The 19,859-nt window shown below is 39.7% G+C and overlaps 1 protein-coding gene across 3 annotated transcripts in view; it reads left to right on the forward strand.

Moving 5' to 3' along the window:
• The window catches only part of FRMD3 (FERM domain containing 3), a 315,701-nt gene that overhangs the window by 36,643 nt on the left and 259,199 nt on the right, over positions 1 to 19,859 (forward strand). Inside the window, exon 1 of one of the 3 annotated variants that reach the window (XM_033415860.2) lies at positions 7,572 to 7,741. The exons of the other annotated variants lie outside the window; for them this stretch is intronic. The gene's annotated coding sequence lies outside the window, so the exon portion shown is untranslated. Of the gene's footprint in view, positions 1 to 7,571; positions 7,742 to 19,859 lie in introns of those variants that run through there. 3 annotated transcript variants of the gene reach the window in all.

The raw sequence follows: 19,859 nt of genomic DNA on the forward strand, positions 1-19,859 counted from the left end.
TGGATTATATGGTAGTTCTATTTTTAATTTTCTGAGGAACCTCCCTACTGCTTTCCATAGTGGCTGCACCAATTTACATTCCCACCACCAGTACACAAGGGTTCCCTTTCTGCCACATCCTTGCAGCACCTCTTATCTCTTGTCTTCTTGATGATTGCCATTCTCACAGGTGTGAGGTGGAGTTGGGCCTTTTCTGTCCATGATTTCAACCATGTCTTCTGGGGTGCGGCTTTCCTTACATGTCTCTGGATCTGAACTCACCCGGTTCACTTAGGTGGTGGAGGTGTGGCCCTTGAATGTTGACCATTCCAACCCGTATGTCCGGTTTACACCTCTTTGTCTTCACCATTTGGATGCTGCCTTGGTTATCTACTGCTACATAACAGATGACCACACACCGAGAGCCTTAAGACGACACTCATTTACTAGCTCTGTAGGCCAGAAGTGTGGTGGACTCAGCTGGGCTCTATGCTCAGGGAATCACAAAGCCACCGTCAAGGTTCAGCTGGGTTGGGCTTTTATTTGGAGGCTCAGGGAAAAATCTGTGTCCAAGGTCATTCAGGTTGGTGGTAGAAGCCAGTTCTTTGTGGTTGTAGAACTTCAGACCCCATTTTCTTGGCCGTCGGCCAAGAGCTACTCTCAGCGTCTAGAGGTCACCCACATTCCTTGTCATGCGACCCCCTCTGTCTTCAAGCCACAATGGTGCATTGAATCCTTCTCATGCTTTGACTCTCTCTGACTTCCCTTCTGCCACCAGTTGGAGCAAGCGCCCTGTTTTTAGGGATCATGTGATTCTATTTGGCCTATCTGGATAATCCAAGGTGATCTCCCTACCTGAAGTCAGCTGTGCCGTGTAGCACAGCGTAAGCATGGGGGCGCTGTCTCATCATAGTGATTGGTTCTGGGGATTAGGGCAGGACATCGTTGGGGCCATTTTAGAAATTCTGCCCACGCTGACAGATTCTTTTGCGTCCAATATCAATGGTATTTGCAGACTTGCCTTTGCCCTCATGACTGGTGTCCCTTGGTGATTACTACAGTGTGCTTTTACTCCCAGGACCTGAGTTCCTTCTTTTTCAGAGAGGCAGTTGGCATTTTGAAGCCACTTGGTGCTCTGGAACCCAGCATAGCGACCAAAAATCGGTGTTTGGTGTTTCTGTCTGACGCTGAATGGCAGGGAACCAAGAAATGGTGGCCTATTATATCATTATATGATCACTAAAGCCTCTCATTAAAGCTAAAATTATAAGGGCTGAGATGTTCAAGGCCCTGTGTGTTTGAAGTCTCATGGATCATAAAATGGGAAGTAATCTAATGTCCTAGGGCATCTGCTTTTTCCTGTCACAGCCAACTTCCAGGAAACGTACCAGAGGAGTCTTCCCACCTCTGCTGGAACCTCCCATGATCAGGAGCTCATTACCTTATGATGCAGTCTATGCCATTCTTGAACAGGTCTATTTATTAAAAAAATCTTCCTTCTATTGGCCCACATTGGCTTCCTTCTGACTCACCCAGTGTACCCATTTATAGCCTATAGCCACACCAAATGCCTCTTTTCTCTTATGAAATATGCTTATGCAGAGGCTTAGAGGCAGGCACCAAGCCTTGGGGCATCTCTTCTCCAGCTAGACTCCAACTTTTCAGGCAACCTGGCACGTTGCCTTCTCTTCTGGTGCTGGGTACACCTTTAGAATGCAGTCTCGGTCAAGGGCAAGGAACTTTTTCTGTTGTGCTCATCACTATATCCCCAGTGCCTAGCACATATGCCTTGTACATAGTAGGTACCAGTAAATATTTATTGATGGGCCGCAATCTCCTTTGGAACTTAGGTGTTTGCATGTTCTCCCTGATTGACATTGCCCAGTCTTGTGAGCCATCCCAGGTCTCTACCTAGAAACAGTTAATGTTCTCTGTCTTAAATCCTTTCCAGAACTAGGCATATAAACAGATAAATAAAACAAGTTAATGATTCAGGTGCTTGAGAGAGTTGCTTCCATAAGTAACAAATTTTGGTGCTTGACTTAAATTGTACCTCAGAGTTGCAGCAGGCAGGAGGAGGTAACTTCATTACAGAGGAAAAAAGGATCATATTAAACTTGGAATTGGTTTGCCTTCTCCTCTCAAGTGCATGGAGTCACTTAATTAGATGCATCTCTCAACGTGAGCACTTGCTGCGGAGATGGGAATGAAGCCCCACTGACAATAAGAAGAAATTCCTTTCCAGAACAAATAGAAGATGTGGTTGCCTTGCTGCTTATTAAATAGTGGTCGCCTTGGTACCTAGAGGCAGCAAATATGGGTATTCATGGTGGGTATTTGCTGCAGTATTCTAATATTACTGCTCAGTTTAAAATGCTTAGTTTTGTATAACATAATTATTGACACATTTGCATCGTTTTTCTACAGGAAAAAGTGTAGGTAATTATATCGGCAAGAAATTGGAAGTTAGAGCCGCTGGCTTGGTAGCTCAGGTCTCTAACCTGAATGCATTACAATGCTCCTGTGAAAGAATTCCACACATAAAAATTTCAGGATGTTGTTCTGCTCTCTGAAAAATTGATGTGGTACCTTATAGGTAAAATAAGGGTCTTGCCTCGTCTTTACAACATTTATCGCTCCTCCTTCCAGCAGGTATTTACTGATTCCTGTGATACATAAAGAAGTACAGATTTTAAGTAGAACTTTCAAAGGAAAATCTCTAGTTGTATCATTTAAGGTAGCTAGAAAAGCAATTATAGAAAACAGTCGTTTATTGTCTTTTAATACTGTTTGATAAACACCAGAATAAACTAGTTTGTTTTTGACAACTTTGATCTGGACATAGTGTATTTTACACATATTAGGCAAATCAGTTAGAAAATGGAGCTCACTATTCTAGGTAGGAAATTTCAGTTGTTTAATTCTTTATTTGTTATCTCTTTCAATGGTGCGTCTAATAATTAACCGACATGATTATAAAGCTTTGAATTGTAAGTTATACAGTACTAGAAAGAAGCTAACCCCTGTTCTCCATTCTTCTCCTCTCTTCCAAACTCAAATTTTGCTGTCTCTAGATTTTTGCATGTTGTTAGAGTCCAAAGAATACATTAATTCTGCAATCTTGTTAGCTGAATCTCATTGACTAGTTAATTGACTCATTCAGCAAACATGCATTGGGCCTGCGTTGGGTTTAGATCACAGCACTAGGGTTAGAGAGTAGAAAAACTCTATAAGAGATAAAGGAGACTTACCTTAAAAGTTTTTTTCTAAGTTAACAACACATCCATCACCTCACATAATTACTTTTTTTGTGTGTGTGGTGAGAGATTCCAGATCTATTCTCTTAGCGGCTTTCAAATATATAATACACTATGGTTAACTATAGTCACCATGCTGTACCTCAGATCCTCAGAACTTATTCATCTTGTAACTGGGAGTGTGTACCCTTTGGCCAACATCATCCCATTTTCCCCACCTCTCAGCCCCTGGCAACCACCACTCTACTCTCTGTTTCTATGAGTTTGGCTTTTTTAGATTCTCAGAAGTGAGATCATATAGTATTTGTCTTTCTCTGACTGCTTAATTCACATAGCACGTTGCCCTCAAGATTCATCTATGTTGCAAATGACAGGATTTCCTTCTTTTTTACAGATGAATAATATTGCCATTATATATAAAAACTAACCACATCTTTATCCATTCATTTGTCAATGGACACTTAGGTTGTTTCCATGTCTTGGCTATTGTGAATAGTGCTGCTGTGAACATGGGGGTACAGATATCTCTTCGCGATACTGGTTTCATTTAAAGGAGGCTTACCCCTAATGAGTCTATAGACTAGTAGTTCTCAAAGTGCGGTCACACACCAGTATTGACATTGTGTATGTGTGTGTGCACACACATGCATGTACTGTATACATGCTGATAGCCCTGGAATATACTACAGTAGGAAATGGACATTCATGATTTAAATAAAATTAATGCACTTTATTTTTTAGAGCAGTATTACGTATACAGAAAAATTGTGCGGAATATACAGAATTCCCATCTACCCCTTTTTCTCCATCTCCCCCACTCTCACTTATTATTAACATTTTGCATTAGTGTAGTACGTTTGTTACAATTGATGAACCAATATTGATACATTATTATTAACTAAAATCCATAGTTAACATCAGGGTCACTCTTTGTGTTGTGTAGTTTGTTGGGTTTTGACAAATGCATAATGTTATATATCCACCATTACAGTATCATTTAGAATAGTTTCACTGCCCTAAAAATGATTTGCATTTCCCTGATGATGAGCGATTTCTACCTATTCATCCATCCCTTCCTTTCCCCAAACCTTAGCTACCACTGATCTTTCTACTGTTGTTTCTATAGTTTTGCCTTTTCCAGATTGTACTGTAGTTGAAATAAGACATTTTATAGCCTGTTTAGACTGGCTTCTTTCACTTAGCAATATGCATTTAAGGTTCCTCTATGACTTTTTGTGACTTGATAGCCCATTGAATAATAAATATTCCATTGTCTAGATGTGCTACGCTTTGTTTATCTATTGAAGGACATCTTGGTTGCTCCCAAGTTTGGGCAATTATGAATAAAACTTCCGTAAACATTCATGTGCAGGTTTATATGTGAATATAAGTTTTAAACTTCCTTGAGTAACTACTAAGGAGCACAGTTGCTGGATCATATTGTGAGACTATGTTTAAGTTTGTAGATTCTGCCAAACTTTCTTCCATAGTGACTGTAACATTTTACATTTCCGCCAACAATAAAAGAGAGTTCCTGTTGCTCCACAACCCCACCAACATTTGGTGCTGTCAGCATTTTGGATTTTAGCTATCTAATAGGTGTGCAGCAGTATCTCACTGTAGAATATTTATTTATTTTAATTGAAGTAAAGTTGATGTACAATATTATATGTTATAGGTGTACAATATAGTGAATCATAATTTTTAAAGTTTAGATTCTAGTTATAGTTATTATAAAATATTGGCTATATTCCCTTGTACAATATATCCTTGTGACTTATTTTATACCTAGTAGCTTGTACCTTTTAATTCCCTACTGCTATATTGCCCCTCCCCCTTCCCTTTCTCTGATGATAACCACTCGTTTGCTCTCTATATCTGTGAGTCTGCTTCTTTTTTGTTATATTCACTAATTTGTTGTATTTTTTAGAGTCCGCATATGAGTGATCTCATACAGTATTTGTCTTTCCCTGTTTGACTTATTTCACTTAGCATAATACCCTCCCAAGTCCATCCATGTTGTTGCAAATGGCAAAATTTCATTCTTTTTTATGGCTCAGTAGTATTCCATAGTGTGTGTGTGTGTATGTGTGTGTGTGTGTGTAATATATACATACATACACACCATATCTTCTTTATCCATTCATCTGTTGATGAACACTTAGGTTGCTTCCATATCTTGGCAATTGTAAATAGTGCTTCTATGAACACTGGGGTCATGTATCTTTTCAAATTAGTGTCTTTGGTTTTTTTTTGGACATGTACCCAAGAGTGGTGTTGCTGGATCATATGGTAGTTATGTTTTTAGTTTCTTGAGAAACCTCCATACTGTTTTCCACAGTGGCTGCACCAATTTACATTCCCACCAACAGTGTATGAAGATTCCCTTTTCTCCACATACTCGCCAACGTTTGTGTTCTTTTCGATGGTAGCCATTCTGACAGGTGTGAGGTGATATCTCATTTGTAGTTTTGATTTGCATTTCCCTGATGATTAGTGATGTTGAGCATCTTTTCATGTGCCTGTTGGCCATCTGCGTTTAGGATAATTTTCTTTTTAAGAAAGCAGCCTAGGCACCTGAGTCTCATAAATGCACTGCACAGATAGGCAGGAGTGGAAAGCTGTAACATAACTAATGCATTCTGAGTCCTGCATGTTTCAAAAATAATTTTCTTCACCATCATTTGTATTCGTTAATATAGCTAGTTTCAGTCAAGTGTCAGAAATGGTAAGAGCTCTCTGAGGCCCTCTCATCCACTCCTCTATTATACTGAAGTTTTTTCCCTGCAGCATATCCTTCATAGTTCTTCAGTTTTAAAGAACCGGTCCTGTTGGGCTTTTCATCTTATTGTCAGTGCAGTGAGTTTGCAGTTGGTTTGCCTGCAGGGGAAAAACATCTTGCTGTAGGTATCTTCTGGTGTCATTTTGGACAGTACCTCACACAGAGTTTTGGTTTACATAGATGGTCCCCTGGTATTTTCTAGGTTGAGTTTGCTTTGGTGCCCGATGGAGGTCAGTGTCAGTAATAGTCCTGATCGTCAGCTTCACCAACTCTGCCTGTTTCAGGATTTTTGCATTTTGGTGGTAAAAAGCAAAGACTCAGAAAATCGACAGGATATTGCCATGTTAGAGGTAACATACACTTTGCACATCATGCCTCATCTCAAAACTCTTTTTGAAAGTTAATATGGCAGATCTTATGGTAAAGCCCTTTTTTAAAAATCTCAGAGCTATTTCTCCGAAGTTTTGCTTTTCTTAGTTTTATCCCATTAATAATAATTATAATATTAGTTGGGAGAGGGGGTTGGGAGTCTTGTCTTGGAGCTGTTTTTGCATAGAAAGTATATTTCTTTTGCTCATATATACATATATATGTGTGTTTTGCTCATATAAAAATACATGTGTGTATATACATATTCTATATTATACATTATACATTATATACTATTTATATATTTTTGGCTAGGGTATTCTAGGCCAGTGTTGTCCAATAAAACTTCCTTGAAAATGGAAATCTTCTGCAATGTCTACTACAGTAGTCACTAGCCACATGTGTCCTTTGAACATTTGAAATGCAGCTAGTGCGGCTGAGGAACTATATTTTTCATTTTTAATTAATTTAAATGTAAATTGTATGACCCCATGTGGTTAGTGGATGAGAAATATAGGGGAGCACATAGACTTCTTGTTGAGTGCTAGCTCTTTCCTTTGGCAAATTCACAGATATTTTATGGGAGGTGGAACTAAACTAAATCTAGAAACCTTTTGACCTATTAACTTCAACTATGGAATTTGAGATGTTTACTTAAAAATGTTTCTTGATGTGATTCTCTGTGTCCAGTGTGAGCCCAGATAGTTCTAAAGAAGTTTGTAAATAACACACAGGAGGTTTCAGGAACATGAAGGTTCAGTCTTGCCGTTGGCATGCTCTGTGAGCCAGGACAAAGAGCCGAACAGTTCTGAGCTTCAGTTTCCCACGTATAACGAGAACCATGGAAAGTACACTGTCAAGCTATCTAGCTTCAGTGGTAGATGGGACCTGAGCAGAGCCATGGAATGAATTCCCTCTGCTCTGGAGAATTCTGATTTGGAAACCAGAGAAGTCAGGTGACTGGGAAGTGTACTAGTCAGGACTGGCTGGGTTATGTTGTGGTAACGACAGGTTCACCTGGAAATCTCAGGGACTTAACATCACAAAGGCTCAGTTCTAGCTACATTCTAGCTACATCCAAATCTAATGTCATTGGGCAAGTGTTCAGGGTGTTGTCTTCCATGCAGTCACTCCGCGATCTTGGCTGTTGCCATCTTGTTCCTTCATCATTGAAGCCACCAAGTTCCATGCAGGAGGGAAAAAGAAAGAGTGTGAAGGGTTGCACACAAGCTCTTAAATGTTTAGACTCAGAAAGGACACAGTCCCTTTTGCTCACACTCCAGGGGACAGTGCTTGACCTTGGCCTTGACTGTGCAAGGGGGCTGGGGAATGTGGAGGAGTCCATAGATATTTGGTAAGTAGTAAATGCCTTTTTCATACCAAATCCTTTGCATTTAAAAAATTTGAACACTTTAGAATGATTTTGGAATTTTCAACTATTTCTGTTAAGTCACTTAGATATAATTTGGAAGGTTGTGCAAAATATTTTAGCTCTAGGCTTTAGTCCCAGTTTGGAATTTAATTGGATACTCTATTTCTCAGTAAATTTGACTTCTATTTCATGTTTAACGTTTGCTGTTACAATGCTAATTCACCTTGAGGTCCTTTGGGCACAGGTGCTCATGGATTAAAAAAAGTTATTGATAATAATTTCATTATCCAATTGAGCAGATTTAGTTCATATCTTTTGGGATGTGGACTAAAATACAAATGGAAAGAGTATCATACATAATTTCCTCAAGCTTGTACTGAACTTGGGCATTACTGTATTTTAGAAGCATGCTGTGATTTGTTTTGTTTATTTTTGGTTTTGCAAAACCCAGTGTACTACAGATCCTGGTGAAATTTATTCTTCATTCATAACAGCCAGCTTTAAAGTGGCAAACATGGAGAAATCACTCCATGTTTTCCTAAATCTCCTCTTTCCTCAACTATCATTTTTCTGCCAGCAAATGGAACTTATACAGATGTGCTTTCTGTCATTATATCCGAAATTTTCCCACTCATAGAAATTTCCAGGGCATTTGCCAAAAATGCAGATTTCCTGTTTTCAGTGGATCTGAGATGTGGTCTAAGAATGTGTATTTTAACAAGTGCTCCTTTTAAAAAAATATTTATTTATTTATTGAAGTAAGGTTGATTTACAATGTTGTGTTAGTTTCAGGTGTACAGCATAGTGATTCCATTTTTTTTGCAGATGATATTCCATTATAGGTTTTTACAGGATATTGGGTATAATTCCCTGTGCTATATAGTAAATCCTTGTTGCTTATCTATTTTATGCATAGTCATTTGTACCTGTTAATCCCATCTTCCCAATTTGTCCCTCCCCGCTTCCTCTCCCCTTTGGTAACCATAAATTTGTTCTCTATGTCTGTGAGTCTGTTTCTGTTTTGTATATACATTCATTTGTACTATTTTTTAGATTCCACATGTAAGTGGTAACATATAGTTTTTTTCTTTGGCATGTTTCACTAAGCATAATATTCTCTAGGTCCATCTGTGTTGCTGCAAGTGGCATTATTTTTTTCCTTTTTATGGCTGAGTAATATTCCATTATATATATATATGTATAATATCTATAATGGAATATATCTATATAATGGAATATATATATATATATATATATATATAAGATGTGATATATGTATATATCACATCTTCTTAAGCCAGTTGTCTTGATGGGCACTTGGGTTACCTCCATGTCTTAGCTATCGTAAATAGCGTTGCTATGAACATTGGGGTGCATGTGTCTTTTCAAATTAAGAGTTTTCATTCTTTTTCCAGCTATATATCCAAGAGTGGAATTGCTGGATCATATGGTATCTCTATTTCTAGTTTTTTAAAAAACTGCTCTTTGCATAGTGCAACCATAGTTTTCAAAAAACTACTGTTTTACATTCCCACTAACAGTGCGGGAGGGTTCCTTTCTCCATATTCTCATTAGCATTTGTTATTTGTAGATTTTTTCATGATGGGCATTCTGACCGGTGTGAGGTGATACTTCATTGTAGTTTTGATTTGCATTTCTCTAATAATCAGCGATTAACAAGTACTTCTTGATGATTCTAGTGTTGGGATAGTCTGGGAACTCTGCTTTATCTTATTTTAAGGTAACCAAGTTGGTCTAGGATTGGGAGGTTGGATTCTTGTCAGGCTGAGAATAGGATTCTTGTTACATAAGTAAGGTTAATGACAAAACACTAGCTAGTGTCCTTGACAAAGTACAGTTGATAAATTGGGTTGCATTTCATCAACTTCTCAAACTTCAGTCATTGCTCTGCCATTTTCACAGTTTTTGTGTGGTCTCATAATGTGTACAGTTATTTGTTTAATAGTTTTCTTTCCATTGCATAAACCAACTTATTTAAATGGGACACTTTATACTGTGAAATCATGATTTTACCATTAAAAATTTTTGTGTACCACTTATAATTATTTCATGTACTCAGTATGAAGCCTGCACCATATTTGGGGAACACAGTGTAAATTAATTCATTGTTCTGTGTAAGAAGGTCTCTGCTTTTCAAGTACCAGTTTATGGATTTGTTGGCTGAATTATGCCCTGTAATCTTGAGATATGCAAACATGCTTGTCAGGATTCAAGCATTTACATTTCATTCATAGCCATCAGTAGCCTTTATCAAAGCAGAACATTTTTGGTTACACTAATAAATACTCAGAGCTCATAATAAATGATCATCACAACTGTCATTTGTGAACGTAACCATTTGTTTGACCCTGCCTTTAGTTAAAAACTATGCTCATCTCTATGTTTATTTATGGTGATCACAAAAAATAATACTATTTTCAAATAGCCTTTTAAAAAAAGTAAATACTAAGTCCATTCACCATGATTTTTATTTCAGAAAAGGTGCTCACTGTACATATCACTAAGTACCTGTACATATTGTTCAGACATGGAACGTTTTCCATGTTCTGCAGAAGGTTCTGTAAGGTAAATTTAAATGTGTACAGTGTTGATATTTTTGGCAATATCTAACAATTCTATCTTAACTGAGAGCTACATCCTTTCTATTTTCTTGTGTTTACCATCAGTCTAACACCCTCTCTTGACCCCATGTTCTTCTCAGTTCCCACCTTTAAAGGAAATTTCTTTCCCACTCCAGGCAGGCTTTTCTCCTCTTATCATGGGCACCAATGGCTTCTGCTTTATTCAGTTCAGTGGCTGGTTCTCAGATCTTATCTTATTTGACCTATGGGCTGATGTTGACACAGATGGCCGCTCTCTCTTCCTGGAGACTTGTTGTCATTTGGTTCCCAGGACCCCTTCCCTCCACCTTGATTTCCTTGTGCCTCTGGGTCTCTACTCCTCAGTCCCCTAGGCTGAGTCCTCCTCATCTTTCCTTCCCTTTACATTGGACTCAGATAAAGACAGTGAGACAAAGACAAAGATGCATGCAGAGAAATGTTTCGCAGGATAATTTATTTAAGTAAACAATTGGAAACAATAGGAGGATGGTTAAGTAAATCATGAAATGTCCATGTAATGGAATATTGTCCAGTGTTAAAGCATTTTTTTCAAAGAATAATGAATGATATTGGAAATATCAGTGATCTTTTAAATAAAAGTAGGATATTCAACTGTTTATAGAATTATGCAATTTTATAAAAAATGACATACATATACAAGCACACTCATATGTATCACATACATGCAGAGACAAAAGGCAGGTATAAATATATCACAATTTTGACAGATGTTAGGTATTTGAAAAATTCCGAAAAGAACACCTGTTATTATTGTAAAGAAAATAATTTTTGAAAAAGAAAGCAAAACTTGTAAAGATTGGAGAAAGATCTGCTTCCATGGAACTGTATGGCAAAGGGGCCAGTGGAGAAACATGCCAGATTTTCCTGAACCATGTCTTTTGACGTTGCCTTTTTATTTTAAACTGGCATGAAGTCCAAGGATATCATGCACAGTTGCGTTCTGATGTTAGAAGAAAAATACATGTGGAAAAACTTGATGTGATTTTCTGAATATCCATTACTTAAAAATATTTTGCTCCTGGAGGAGCCAGGACAGAAGGGAGGACAGCTGTGGAAGGAACCCTTCTATGCTGTACTGCTGGAGTCACCAGCTTTGACCTGAGCTTGAGGTTGAACTGTTTAATTGACTAGGACTGAGTCTTAAATACCCATACACACCTGTTCTAATATCGTTGAGTGACTGGAAAGTTATGGAATGTAGATATCTTTCAGTAGGAAAGCAGAGTTTGATGTAGCACATTTGGGGCCAGTTTTGGGGGAAAAAAACCAAGGCAAACCCCATGCCATGTGTACAACCCAATGAGACGAGACTTCTTAATGGATGGGTTTGCATGTGCTTTATTATCATCTCCTCTGTGAAGTGCATCTGTATTAACCAGGACTCATGGTGTGGTTGCCAACTTTTTGTTGCTCTCTCTCAGTGTGTCAGTTTTCGGTTCCAGTGGAAAGATGTTTCAATCAAATCATCTTCCATTTAGGACATTAATTCATCGAGGGCTGGATGGTCCTGCGGTGACCTAGGACAGTGACGGAAGTCTTGACTTGCTTTTAGTATATATGGGACGTCTCCCCTTGGGCCCAGGGTGTGCTGCATATACATTTTAAAATTAAAAATTAAATTACGTATTTCACAAATACATACAAGAGTAGATAATAACAGACACCATCAACTGCAATCCAGTTTCAGAAGCAGCACGTTAACAAATATATTTAAAAAGTATCAACAAATACTCGAGCCCCATTCCATGGACGCCTGTCCCTGTCCCTTTTCTCCCCTCTCTAGCATCACCTGCCATCCTGAATTTGGTGTTACAGGTGCATGTTTATTTGCTTTGGGGAGGATAACTTTTCCAGGCAACTATATCCAGTTAAGTAGACGAGAGCTCAAAATACCACTTCCCAACTGAGTGTAATGTAATCGCTCTTCTACCAGTGGTCGGGGTCAGCCTCCAAGGTGGTTTTCTTGGCTGACCTTCCCTTTTCCATTGTGCTGGCACCTCTAGGATTTGTGTGGAAGGACGAGGGTTGACTATAGCTTTTGGAGTTGTCAATGCAGCAGAATCTTCCAGACAGGTGACCCCTGACGACTCATCACAGACTGGGAGTGCTGGTTGGTGCCTTCCAGCATATGGCATCTCTCTCCAAGATGGGTTGGGGGGTGTCGCTGGACAAGGCTCCTCAGTATGCGTGTCCCCCTGGGGCCCTGGCAGGGAACATTAAGGGTCCAAAGAGTCAGGAAATCCAGCAAGCACCATCTTTATTGTCTCCAATCACATTTATGATCTTTTCTTGATCAGGATTCAATTTGTTGTCAAAACCCTCCCCTCTTACCCCTGGTAGAACCGTGGACTAATCACTAAGTTTTCTTTTATCTCAAGTTCCCGTACTCAAATGTTGTAATTGAGGTAGCTAAGAGGATGCAAATTAAGTGCAGTAGTACTTCCTGAAATAGTCTAGGTATTCCACTAAAAAAGGGATTTCATGGGAGATGCAGGTTTAAGTAAACTCCTTAAAAAATGGCCAAGCTTCACAGAAGCTTCAGTATGCTAATGTTTATTGTGATTCTCCAAGAGTGAAATATATATGTAGTGATTATCAAAGTCATTTGACATGGAATTTTAAAAATGAAGCATCTCATGAAATGGTAGGCTTGGGACAGACTTTGGAACCTGCTGGAATATAATATTTACTTTCCATGCATTTTTTCACTTCGTTATGCTTGCTTTCTAAATGGCTGCCCCTGGCAACAACAGGAACTCTGTGTGTGTGTTGGGGCGGGCGGGGGGAGGGGGGCGAGGAGGTGTGTTAGCTAACTGGATCTTTCCCAAACTGGTTAGTTTATCAGTCTGCAAATTATAGAAAGCTCATTAAAGGCATTTTTTTTGAAGGATTTTGGTTTTCTAGCATCCAAGTCTCCTACATTCTCCAAATCTCTTTTGTGCCAAATAGATGAAAAGTTAATTCCATTATGGAGTGCCGAGCTGCAAAAGGAAGTTCGAAAAATGCCCATTTTTCCATTGCAGCCTTTCCCAGGAGAGTCTGTCTTCGGACCCATTCTGCCGCTAATGGTCTAGTGTTTTTGACAGATTTGCAGTTGTTTTTGCTTCTGGGATGAGCAGATTGCAGGGAAGTTCCTGTAATGACTGTGGGGAAAGACACAATTAGCTGATAAAAAGCCACGTGATAGAAAATAAAAAGGGGTTGAGTGTTTGAAGTGAGGTGATTGAAGGGAAGAAGAGCAGGAAACACAAATCATATTTATTGGGATTGGAACAGAGTTTGGCTGCCCTCTTGTCTTTGAAATTTCAGTGGCCTGGCCCTGGGGATGTCTAACCTGGGGAGGCTGAATGTACGTCATGAGCCTCCTTGTTTCTCTTGTGTTGATTGGACCTGATTGTTAACATTTACTGAGATTTTGACTAGCAAATTACCCAGAAGCATTAATTTTTATTTATTTATTTATTATTATTTTTTTTTTGTGGTACACGGGCCTCTCACTGTTGTGGCCTCTCCCGTTGCAGAGCACAGGCTCTGGACGCGCAGGCTCAGCAGCCATGGCTCATGGGCCTAGCCGTTCCGCGACATGTGGGATCTTCCCGGACCGGGGCACGAACCCGTGTCCCATGCATCGGCAGGCGGACTCTCAACCACTGTGCCACCAGGGAAGCCCAGCATTAATTTTTAAATTTTAATGGCATTATTATTTTATCATGCTATTATTTTTAATAGTATTACTTAATTTTTTCTACAGCTACTGGAGCTTGAATTGAAAATAATTTTAAAAGTGGTAAGTTCAGTACGGTTGTAGGTAAGACCAATTAAAAAATTGTACGTTGAATGACTAAATTTGCATTTGAAGGTGGCGAAGTCAGTGGAGCTGTGTGAAATTATGTCTGAGATAAAGGGAAATGGCATCTTTGATTATTGTGGGCACCAGACAGTCCAGGTGGTTCTGCTGAATTTCACGATGAGCTTATATTAATTTATTATTCTAAATGCCCAGCTCTCAAATGGCTCTAAAATATGGTGCCAAGTCCCCATGGTACAGCAGTTGGAACACTTTTCTTTCTTTCCACCTCTGCTTACCTCATATGGGATCCTGCAGACTTCTGCCATGGGTCACAGCAGGACCACTTGAGAGGATTGTTGAGATGGCCGGAGACCTGAGCAGAATATCCTCCTTTCCTCTGTCATTTATGAACCACACACAGATGCGCGCGCGCGCGCGCACACACACACACACACACACACACACACACACACATATGTCTGTGGGGGTGAACTTCCACTGAGGAGGAAATGGGAGACTTCTGATGGTTTCACAATCTATTCACTCTCTGTCGCCCATTTTCCTGTGGTGTTTCCTTCATGATGCCGCACAGACAAGGTCTAAAGTAATTTCCTGTTCCTTTGCTTTAATTAGTCAAACATTTAATGGGGGTGATGCTGATAGTCCAGTATTAGGATTGGTGAGTGGGAAAGAGATTTTTCAATGAGTGAGACATGGTGCCTACCCTTAAAAACCTAACCATCGAGTGGGTGGACCTGTGTTATTAGCCAGAGAGGTCTTCGTGGAGAAAGTGATTTATGAGTGTTACATGAAGTGGGGAGAATGATTCAAATATCAGAAGAGTGGAAGTATTGTGAACAACTTTTTTCACACAGGGGTTCCCTTTTCTAAATTGTAGATATTCTACTTATGGCTTCATCGGCCATTTATCTTTTGTAATCCCTTGTGTACTAATCCATAGTTTTAAGCAGTGGGATATTGCTTTTCACTGTTGATCAATTTCTACATGGGTTGCAGTGGTATCCAGGACTAAATTTGCATTGAAAGATGGCTAAGTCAATGGAGCTGTGTGAAATTAATGTTAGCTCAGGACTAAATGCAGAATGAGGTGTGTCAGAGGGCTCCAAACAAAATATTTTTATTTCTGTACTTCCTTTTTGTGCATTGGTGTGTTCCTCTGCAGCTGAGTTGAAGGGGAGCATATTACTGAGATGTTTGTGCATCCTTCATGCCAGTTATTTCCTTGTATGTAAGTTATGTAACTGTAATAGAATTCTAGGAAAAAACCTCAGGGGTTAAGTGTGCTTCTTTCAAAAAGAGGTAAGAGCAGTATATATTTTGATATAGTCAGATGTGAGACTACTAATGCTAATAGGAAGACTTGTAAGAGTTAATAGCTTGGGCTCTTTCTATTCTGGCTATAACCAAATATTGGTGAAAATTCAGCCTCTGTTCTTAATGGGAACTTGAATGAAAATTTATTTGGACCTAGGCTTACACTGCTGTGATGGGTGGTTAACCCATGGTAAGCTTCTGGTGAAGACGTTTTGGTGAAATTTTAAAAATCATTTTTGGGGTGCTAGATCCTTGAGTTTACCCTTTCCCCCCAAACTTCAACTCTATTCATGTCCCAAAGCCCCTGGTATGTTGTCAGCCCTGGGAAGTCTCTTCACGCTATCCTGACACGTTTAATCATTCCCTCCTTTGTGCTAGCTCACAGTTTCGCTGTTGTTCCTTCTACAGAATAATCTGTGGTTAAATCTCTCTCTCCCCAACTCGACTCATCAAGGGTTCTCCCAGTACATCTGCATTCCCAAGTCTGCAGGCCAGGACTGTCACGTAGGGAGTGCTTAGTAAATATTTGTTGCATTCAATTCATTTGTTGAGAGCCTACCTCTGCTGTGATGTTGGAAGTTCACCAACTCCAGCAGCGTCCTGGAAATCTGTTATTACATCCCACCTATGTCTTCAGAAGCCTTTTAGCAGATTTCTGAGATGAGGAAAAGATGGTTCATATTAAAATTCAATTTCCTACAAGTAGAGAGAAATACACAGATGGTCTTTATCTCTCTCTTATTCTATTGAGATAGGCTTTGAGATAGGCTTTGGGGTGGAGAGGGGAGGGAGGTGGGAAAGTCTTGGTTTTTAGGAACAAGAGAAAAATTAGAAGTGCTTTTAACAAAACCTGCTTGATTCATTTTGGAAGGTGGCTTTTTAGTGACCTTTCATAATCCACTGCTAATGGGATTTTCCCCACTGGCATAAATTTTGCTTCCTGGTGGTGATAACTTGGGTGACACCATTAATATTCTCTTCCTTGCTCTGCTGAAAACAGCAGCATGTCAAATGAGATGAATGGCGGGGGTTATATGGGAAGTAATGCTGTTTGCTGTGCAAGCAGTGTTGAAAGGATCCCTGCTAACCAAATGCTTAGACAAAACATGCTTACAGTGGCTCTTGGGAGAATATTCATAATCAGTCTATGGCATCATGTTGATTCAACATGACATTGTTAATGCAAGAGTTTACTTCAAATTCAGGCATAGTGCTGAATATTCAGTGATTGCTATCAAAGGATTTAGCGGTGTGTGTGTGTGCGCGCGCGTGTGTGTATTGAAACACTAACTAATGTTCCTTTGAACAAAGGCACAGAATAAGCCCCATTATGTTACAGGTTTTAATGACTTAGACATAGATTCATGGGCCAGTGGAAGCAGGTAGCCTCACCTGGAAGAATATATAAGCTGAGAAGATGAGCTGGGGAAGGGTTTCGCCACTTGAGTGTCAAACACCCTTGAACTGCCATAGTTGAGAAAGTACATCTCTTTTCTCTGCGGCCTGCTGGCCACCAAAGGTAGCTTCCCAGGGACTGTGGAGGCCCTGATGGCCAAGGCCTTAGGCTGTTGTAAAGTGTACAGCCTAGAAGAGTTGCTTGATGGTGGTCAGCCTTGGTGAGCTCTCAGCATTCTGAGTATGCAGATTATGCTTCTGTAGCTCCGTTGGTCTCAGCTTTCACAGTTGTGCCTTTGGGTGGAACTTAGTGAATGTATATTATTCACCGTTGATCAACAGAGTTGTGTGCTCGTACAAGCGGGTAGTATGAGCAATCCTTTGCTGTAGGATTATACATTAGTAATGTATATTCACATATACATTATATATTATATTATATACAATATTATATATTATACACATTATACATTATATGGTATGTACATTAATATATTAGAATCTGGTAAAAGAGGTTTTTTTCCCTGAAAATATTTTGAAGGGGTTTAAGAGTCATTGGCTTGTAAGGGAACTTGTATTCTCTTGGTTAAATCCACCTAATTTTTATAGATAAGCAGTCTTGTGTGTGTGTGTGTGTGTGTGTGTGTGTGTGTGTGTGTGTGAGTGTGACATGATACATTAGTGCCTGCGTAGAGAGCTGGAATTCAGGGCTTATAACACCTGGCCTAACACTCTTTGTACTACTCTGCACTAACTTGTCCTTTCTTTGCTCTTCCCTGGTTGACTTGAGTCATGTCTGGGTAATGGGAATCCCAAAATCACACTCTTAGTGATTCAAGGTAGTATTTCCCATCTGTCCCTGAAATGGGAGATAGTGCAGGTTGCACCACACCCCAAAGGGTTTGACAGGAAAGCCAGCTTTAGTTGTGAGACATGATTCATCTCTTTCAGAATTTAATGATCTTAAGAACTTTACTTCTAAATTATTTTTCTCGGTTTTAATGAAATTGCTTAATGTAATTAAGTGCTGTGCAGCAGTAAAGAACAATGCACTGTTTACAGATCTCCCATATCCTAAAGGTCAAAAAGGAACTGGAAAATTAGTCATGTGCCTTTTAAATTATTTATGAATTACCCTGTGGTCTAAAGAGATGGCTGTTAGTGTTAAAGGGAAACCAGCTGATTTTCCACATCAGATTACAGAAGGGCATTTTAATATCAGAAATAGAAACTGTAAGTACATGTAATTCTACACACCAGGGAGCAAACAGCATAACTCAGGTTTGTTGTTTATGGACAGTCTTTCCTGGCCCCCTGTGTAGAATTCTGATTTAGGTTCATGTGCCTGATGTCAACTCAATGAGGATTTGTTAGTGAATGCCCAGACAGAGCTAGTCGTTGATATTTGTTTCTCTGCCTAAAGCTTAGGGACAAAATTACAGCAGTCCTCCAGTACACAAGGAAGCTAAAGCATTGACGTATGTTTATTTAGTATCCATAGCAGTGGACTTTATGTTTTTTGGGGGAATTATCAGACTGTGTCTCTAAACATATATATTGTTTCTTTTTACAACTGCTTTGATTTTACTAGGGTGCAAATAATATTTCCCAAGCCCAAGTAATTTCCCTTCCAGTAGATTTGAGACTTTTGCTTGACTAACCATTGATATTTTATACCCCTTTGAAAATTAGCAACATATTTGTAAAATACCCATGTCTACACATGATTGACTCCCTTTTCCTTTGCCATATGTCTCCATGATTGATTGAGGGAATTTTATGACTTAGAAAAATTCCAATACATGTGTTATCTTCTATATTGGCAAGGAATATTATTTGGAAACATGCTCACTTTCATAAGATCCCTTTCCATGGCTAGTGTGGAAACAGAGGAGCACTTGATCTAAACCCTTTAAAGAGATTTATAAAAGATTGTGGGGGAAGGTTTTGTACTAATTATTATTGTTTTAAAATTTATTTATTTTTAAAATTAATTTATTTTTGGCTGCACTGGGTCTTCATTGCTGCACGCCGGCTTCGTCTAGTTGTGGCGAGCGGGGGCTACTCTTCATTGCGGTGCACGGGCTTCTCATTGCGGTGTCTTCTCTTGTTGCGGAGCACGGGCTCTAGGCACGTGGGCTTCAGTAGTTGTGGCATGCAAGCTCAGTAGTTGTGGCTCATGGGCTCTAGAGCGCAGGCTCAGTAGTTCTGGCGCACGGGCTTAGTTGATCTGCAGCATGAGGGATGTGGGATCTTCCCAGACCAGGGCTCGAACCCATGTCCCCTGCATTGGCAGGCGGATTCTTAACCACTGGCGCCACCAGGGAAGCCCATGTACTAATTATTAAGAAGGCCTTTAAACATACTTTCTTAAGGAATAAGCACTCATCCTTAAGCTCCAAAATTTCATCAGAAGTGTTCTCTTTCAGCAAGGAGAATAAATTCTCTCTAGTGAGTCTGAAGGCCTACGATGTACCTTTAGAATCAGAGGCTTTTTCTGAAACACATTTCCCATGACCCATAGGGGTGTGTGCAGCCTCAGTACATGCACTTGGAATCCTTGCACCCAACAAAATTTTAAATTCACATCCTGTCGTTTTATACTGTGCCACGGTTTACATTTGTATCAGACAAGGTTTTAATTGCAGACATTAGAATCCACAGTAGCTCACTTAAACACAAAAGGATTTATGAAGTGGTGTAGGTAGCTCACCGACCCACTGGCAGGATGGAAAACAGATTCAAACAGATTCGGGGCTGAGCTCCCAGGAATGATTCCAAAACCACACTGTCGAAGCAGACTGTCAAAGGTGCTGCTGCCTCTGCTATGACCAGGGGGCTGCCTGCCATGCCAGTATGTCCCTGCAACAGTCCCTTGCCCTCCTCTGCCGTCTCCTAAACTTTTACAAACGCAGCTTATGGCACTCTCGGGAGGGCA

This window comes from Orcinus orca, chromosome 6 (assembly GCF_937001465.1).
Source record: "Orcinus orca chromosome 6, mOrcOrc1.1, whole genome shotgun sequence".
Classification (NCBI taxonomy): Eukaryota; Metazoa; Chordata; class Mammalia; order Artiodactyla; family Delphinidae; genus Orcinus; species Orcinus orca.